General features: G+C 36.7%; 1 long non-coding RNA gene across 1 annotated transcript; it reads left to right on the top strand.

Annotated features, from left to right (window-relative positions):
* Nucleotides 1–2,792: 2,792 nt before the first annotated feature.
* LOC129628314 (uncharacterized) lies at nucleotides 2,793–5,459 on the top strand. Its single transcript, XR_008702771.1, has 3 exons — nucleotides 2,793–2,982; nucleotides 3,086–3,267; nucleotides 4,354–5,459. It is a non-coding gene; the product is annotated as an uncharacterized LOC129628314 (long non-coding RNA).
* Nucleotides 5,460–6,971: the final 1,512 nt, after the last annotated feature.

The raw sequence follows: 6,971 nt of genomic DNA, 5'->3' as shown, positions 1-6,971 counted from the left end.
CTACACATTTTAACTTTAGAACAAAACAGTTTGAACATATTTCTTGGAGGTGAAATACGTCTTGACTGTTTTGAATTTTTTTTTTTTAAAAAAAGCAAATAAACACACACATGCAGTGTTTTATTTATTTAATAACTTGCAACCAGGGTTGGTGAAATTTCGAGATACAAATTTTTACCCTTTTTTTTTTTTTGAGATGATCAGCTTTTCTCTCCTTGTCACAAAGAGAGCTCATGTCACTGCCCAAGTGCAAATAACTTCTTCAGGAAAGAAAAACTACTGTGAAACGTGCCCAAGTTTGATGTTCTAAGACATCTGTGGGCACAATGGACATTCAGAACTCCCCAGTACACATTATTTTATAAGTCTTTGCATATTTAGTTTTCAAGTTCTATTATTATTGTATATAAAAGAAGTGAAACTTTTTCTCCTTAATATTATCCACAACCTTTGAAATGCTAACATGAGAGCCTTTGAAATGAGTTTTGAAAAAATCTTAATAACCAATATCATGACAGATATGTAACACTAAATGAATTCACTCAGTCACTGCCCTTTAACAGCTATGTTTTTTCCTTATAACCTTTCATGTTAATATTTACAACTGTATTATAGTGTCTTCTCTATGAATATACTCTCTGGATTAGATAAGGGATGTGGAATTTTTTCCATAATAAAGTAGTCATCTGGATTGAATTGTCAGAATCCAATCTGCACATCACCACTCTTACTTTGTTTTGTGGAATGAACAAAGATGTCTACTTCGACACACTCAGAGCAGGATTAAGACATCCTTCAAACCTTCTGATTATTCCAAAGATTAACAAAAATTCCCTGCTAACTGACCAAAAGACTAGATGTAATTTCTATTTTTCCAGTAACTGTTGAAAGGCAGATTTACACAAATGGAGACACATTTATAAATGAGGTTTATGTATCTATGTCTCTTTTTATATATTTAACATTTTCTTCAGTGCTTTGTAAAGTGACATGTTGCTTTCAAGTTAGTGTATGAGTGAGTAATGAGTAAAAACTACTTTGAAGATTATTTATGTTGTATCCATTCACATTGGAGATAATCTTCCTTAATATTTAAGCCTTACATCTTCTCAGGAATGAATGTTAAGGATCAAGCTTACTTTTCAAACATATATAACCTCTGTGCCATTCTATCCTCACCTCCCAATAGTTCTCAAACAAAGCCTTATGCAAATTATAAAAATTGAGTTTATTCTTTAATGTTTAGTAGAATAGATGTCTTCCTGTATGATGTCAACAGAGCTGGTAGTTGGTCAGTTAATTTTAGAAAGAAAATAAAATTGGATTAAAGAGAGAATTATATATATATATGCATACATAGATTATATACATACAAATATACATAAATTAAAAGTTTTAACAAAAAGTAAATTTTAAATACTACAGTATGTAGCTTATAAAGCACCTTTGTACATAAATTTTTTGATGTGAGGACCCAGGCCTTTCTTTTTGGTATTGTTTTGCAAATGGGAGGTCTCTGAAGTCTTTCTTGCATAAATCACATATGTAACACATCTTGTATGATTTCAAGCTCTGATTTCACTAAAATGGGATGAAAAGAAAACACTCGCTAAGCAATCTGAGTGCAAAATGCTTGCACGTAGTTATCAATTGTTTGATTAATTGCAATCTTCCTTCTGTCTTTCACATACCTAATGTGACAGCACTTAAAAATTGTTTGTCATGAAGTATATCAAATACAAAGTATAAATAAAACGCATATGTATAATTTAAAGAATAACTGGCGTACACACAACCAGGTTAAGAAATAGAATATCGCCAGTACCTTAAATGCCCTTTCTGTTACACACCCCAGAGGCAATTATTAGAATGACTTTTATGATAATGGTTCTCCTGCTTTTCTTTTCAGTGTTGCTGTCCTATTTGCATCTTTAAAGTATATCTTTAGTTTGCTTTTTAAATGCGAAACAGAATAGAGCTGTATTTTGGTGACTTGCTTCTTCCCCTTAACATTGTGGTGATGTGTTTAGCTAATTTTCTTCTGCAGCATAGCATTCTATTTCAGGACAACACCTCAATTTACCCATTCTACTGTTGATGGACAATTTGGGCTTTTAGTTTAATTCTCCCCAAAGTAGATCCTAAGGCAAAGATTTGGGTATAAGCAGCTTTTCTAAGAAAAGATTCTGGGAAGCATTGTAAAATAGGAGGAAGTAACACTCAGAACGGAGAAGGCAATGGCACCCCACTCCAGTACTCTTGCTTGGAAAATCCCATGGAAGGAGGAGCCTGGTAGGCTGCAATCCATGGGATCGCTAAGAGTCGGACACGACTGAGCGACTTCACTTTCACTTTCACTTTTCACTTTCATGCATTGGAGAAGGAAATGGCAACCCACTCCAGTGTTCTTGCCTGGAGAATCCCAGGGACGAGGGAGCCTGTTGGGCTGCCGTCTATGGGGTCGCACAGAGTCGGACACGACTTAAGTGACTTAGCATAAGACTCAGAAAGAAGAAAAGCCGATAAAATGTGTGTTCACGAACAAGTGATCACTATGGCTTTATTCCTGCTGGCAGCTCTGAAAGAGTATGACGAACACAGTAGATTTATCCACTAAGGGAGGTGGAACTTAGAATACTTATCCACCAATTCCTGTCCTAAATTGGTTGCATATCACCCTAGGCCATCAACTCCTCTTATGGCTTGTCCCGTCCCTTGTGTGGATTGCTGAGGGTGCCCGGAAGCAGAGACACACAGGAAGTAATCATCTCACACAGGAAGTAATCATCTCGCACAAGAGCTGTCCAGGATAGGTTGAGAGAATAAAGTGGAGTCCTTTTTGGATCTGCTACAAAGCAGCCATTGTACCACTCAGATCCACTCTTGCCCCGCAATACTTTCACTCTGTCCTGCCACTGATTCTTCAAGGTTCAAGATGCAGTTCCCTGAAAGGGGGAAAAACAATAAAGCACTAAGCAATGGGTGAGTTAATGGGCCAAAGTATAGTCCCTACAGCTGTGGTTGGTCCTAAGACTATTATTAGTATTCATCAATCCCTTTACCACCCATTATAAATTTCTCTTAGAAATTCTCGAGGAGCTTGCCTGGGGAACTGAATCCTTGGTTACCTTGCCTTTGTAAAGACTGGTTGTGGAAATTGCCTATCTGTTACTATCATTGACATGAAACCACCAGGAAGTATCCTTGCAAGTCCCTCTGATAAAGTTCAAGACACTAAAATATGGATTCTTCCTGTCCAAGAACATGGTATGATTTTCTATTCTATTCTTTCTATTCAATTGAAATGATTTTTATTAGAATTTAATCATTTTATTCATAGAGAGCTTTATTTATATTCAATACATCCTAAATTTTTGTTTTTGATGTTATCATGAATGATGTTTCTCAAGCTTTACTTTTTAATATTTGGTATTATACAAAATTGCTTCTATGTATGAATTTAGTATTAAAAACATACTCCTTGGATTCTTTGGGGGTTTTCTAAATAGATAATCATATCTATTGGTGATTATACAAATAATGTTTATTTTGTCCTTCTTATGCAATGTTTATGTGCTTTATTTCTTTTCTCATTTCATTGCATTGAGTAGACTGAGAGTGATGATAGGTGGCATCTTTATCTTGTTCCTATCAATTTTTAAAATATCAAACCAAACATATTCCTGGGAGAGACTCAACTTAGTTATAATGGACTATGCTTTTCATATGTTATACTACTGGGTTGTGTTGACTAAAATTTGGTTTAGGGATTTTCAAAACTATGCTCATGAGTGTGGCCAGTCTGTAATTTTCCTATCATGTGCCTTCCATCCATGTCTTGTTTTGGCACCAAGGTTGTGCCAGCTTCAAAAAGTGAGTTGGAAAGTATTACTTGTTTTTCAGTTCTCTGGAAAAATTCATGTAAAATTGAACTTAACCATTCTTTGACTGTTTAGTAAAATCTTTCTGTTAAGCTGCTTTGTTCTGCTGTTTTCCTTACAGTAAGATTTTGAACGAGTATCCCAGTTGCTTCCATGTTTCATGTTATCCAGGTTCTCCATTTTTTATTGAGTCAGTTTAGATGAGTAGTATTTTGTGGTAGTTCATTCATTATCTCTATATTTTCTAATGTATTGCCATAAATTGATTCATAGTAGTGAATAGTTATATTTATTTTTAATTCTTAATAATTTTTTCTCTCTTTTTCCTTTGATGAGTGTCTCCAATAGTTTTTTAATGTCTTTAAAGACTCAATTTTTGATTTGGTTACTCTTTTAATTACAGATTTGCTTTTGCTTTTATTTTTATGAATTAAACTTTTCTATTTTTACTATTTACCTACACTTCCTTTAGATTTATCATCCTACTGCAATGGGGAAAACCTGGGTTGCATCTCTGGCTCGAGAAGATTCCCTGGAAGAGGGCATGGCAACCCACTCCAGTATTCTTGCCTGGAGAATCCCCATGGACACAGGAGCCTGGAAGGCTGCAGTCCATGGGGTCGCAAAGAGTCAGACACGACTGAGCAACTAAGCACAGCACACTTCTAACTTTTCAAGTTAGATTTTTAAAATTTATTCTTAGCCTTTTTTTTTTTTTTTTTTGTCCAGATGAAAAACATTTAAGGGAATAAATTTTTCTTCAAGAACTCCTTAACCAACATACATTTTCTATTTTTGTTTAGTTACAAACACTTTGTATATTGTTACAGTTTTTTCATTGACCTATGAGTTGTTTAGAGTTGTTCCAAGTGAATGGAGTTTTCCAAATAATATTAAAGTTCATTTCTAACTTAAGTGAATTGGGAATGGTGAATGTGGTCAGTATAATACTGATGCTTTGGAATTTGACAAGACTATTTCATGGTATATAATGTTATTAATTTTTATGAACATTCTCTGCACGCTTAAACATTTACTAGGGACAGTATTCAATTTGTGCTATTATTTCTAATCTTCTATTTCTTTCTTTCTGTTTATTTCACTTATATGTATAAATTTAGGGGTTTTTTTGGTGTCTGTTCTTTCCAACATCTAGGTCTTCCTTTACTGTCTGTTGTTTATGCTGGTTCTCACTTATAATGCTTTGTTTACTTGTGTGTTTTGTGATTTTTGATAATGGATGTAATGCTGGTTTTCTCTGGAACTTAGTGAAAAACTATTGAAACTTCCTAAGAGGAACTGGGTTTCCCTGGTGGCTCAGTGGTTAAAAAAAAAAAAAAAAGAAAGACAGAAATCCACCTGCAGTGCAGCAGACTCGGGAGATGCAGGTTCAATCCCTAGGTTGGGAAGATCTCCTGGAGGAGAGAATGACAACCCACTCCAGTAGTCTCACCAGAAAAAGCCCATAGACAGAGAAGCCTGGCAGGCTACAGTCCTTGGGGTCACAAAGAGTCAGACATGACTGAGTGACTAAGCACAAAGAGGAATTGCATTTGTTTTCTTTTTCCTGAGAGTGCAACCAACCTGAGAGTAATTCAAATAAAATTCTAAACTCATGTTTTTGTTTGTTTGTTTGTTTTGGAATGTGCAAATTTCTATGACTATAAACCCAAGCTCATTTGAATGCTGACTTTATTATATGTTAGGGCTTCTTTGGTGGTTCAGTGGTAAAGAATCTGCCTGCCAATGTAGGAGACCTGGGTTCGTTCCCTGGGTCAGAAAGATCCCCTGGAGAAGGAAATGGCAACCCACTCCAGTATTCTTACCTGGACAATTCCATGGGCAGAGGGGCCTGGAAGGCTACAGTCCGTGGGACTGCAAAAAGTTGGACACAACTGAGTGACTGAGCACTTCCAGGGAAGAATTCATCCTCTTTGTACCAGAGGAAGGTTTATTTCATTTTCACCCTTATGCTGTGTTTATATATTTTTGGATTAGTGGCTTTTTGTAGGGATCTTTTAGTTGGACTTCTTATCTTGAACATGCCCTTGGCTCTATATCCTGTTCCCACACCCTGTGAAGTTGCCAAAATCCAAATCAAGGTCTCCAGATTTTAGCAGAAACTGTTAGGGCCAAAGCTGATATTGACACTTGCTTATGTTCAGGGATTCCTGGTCTTGCTTCATTTCTGGGCATGGCATATTGGTTACTTTGGTGGCAACTCACTGAGATCTAATTTTTTTTAAATGCCCCTTTAATTTTTCTTTTTAAATAAGATGCTCAACATCACTCATTATCAGAGAAATGCAAATCAAAACCACTATGAGGACCATTTCATGCCAGTCAGAATGGCTGCGATCCAAAAGTCTACAAGCAATAAATGCTGGAGAGGGTGTGGAGAAAAGGGAACCCTCTTGCACTGTTGGTGGGAATGCAAACTAGTACAGCCACTATGGAGAACAGTGTGGAGATTCCTTAAAAAACTGGAAATAGAACTGCCTTATGATCCAGCAATCCCACTGCTGAGCATACACACTGAGGAAACCACAAGGGAAAGAGACACGTGTACCCCAATGTTCATCGCAGCACTGTTTATAATAGCCAGGACATGGAAGCAACCTAGATGTCCATCAACAGATGAATGGATAAGAAAGCAGTGGTACATATACACAATGGAGTATTACTCAGCCATTAAAAAGAATACATTTGAATCAGTTCTAATGAGGTGGATGAAACTGGAGCCTATTATACAGAGTGAAGTAAGCCAGAAAGAAAAACACCAATACAGTATACTAACGCATATATATGGAATTTAGAAAGACGGTAACGATAATCCTGTGTACGAGACAGCAAAAGAGACACTGATGTATAGAACAGTCTTTTGGACTCTGTGGGAGAGGGAGAGGGTGGGATGATTTGGGAGAATGGCATTGAAATATGTATAATATCATGTATGAAACGAGTCGCCAGTCCAGGTTCGATGCACGATACTGGATGCTCGGGGCTGGTGCACTGGGATGACCCAGAGGGAGGGTATGGCGGGGGGAGGAGGGAGGAGGGTTCGGGATGGGGAACACGTGTATACCTGTG

Source organism: Bubalus kerabau, chromosome 15 (assembly GCF_029407905.1).
Source record: "Bubalus kerabau isolate K-KA32 ecotype Philippines breed swamp buffalo chromosome 15, PCC_UOA_SB_1v2, whole genome shotgun sequence".
NCBI lineage: Eukaryota > Metazoa > Chordata > Mammalia > Artiodactyla > Bovidae > Bubalus > Bubalus kerabau.
The sequence above is the reverse complement of the archived record's forward strand: the minus strand, read 5'-3'. Positions and strand labels throughout refer to the sequence as shown.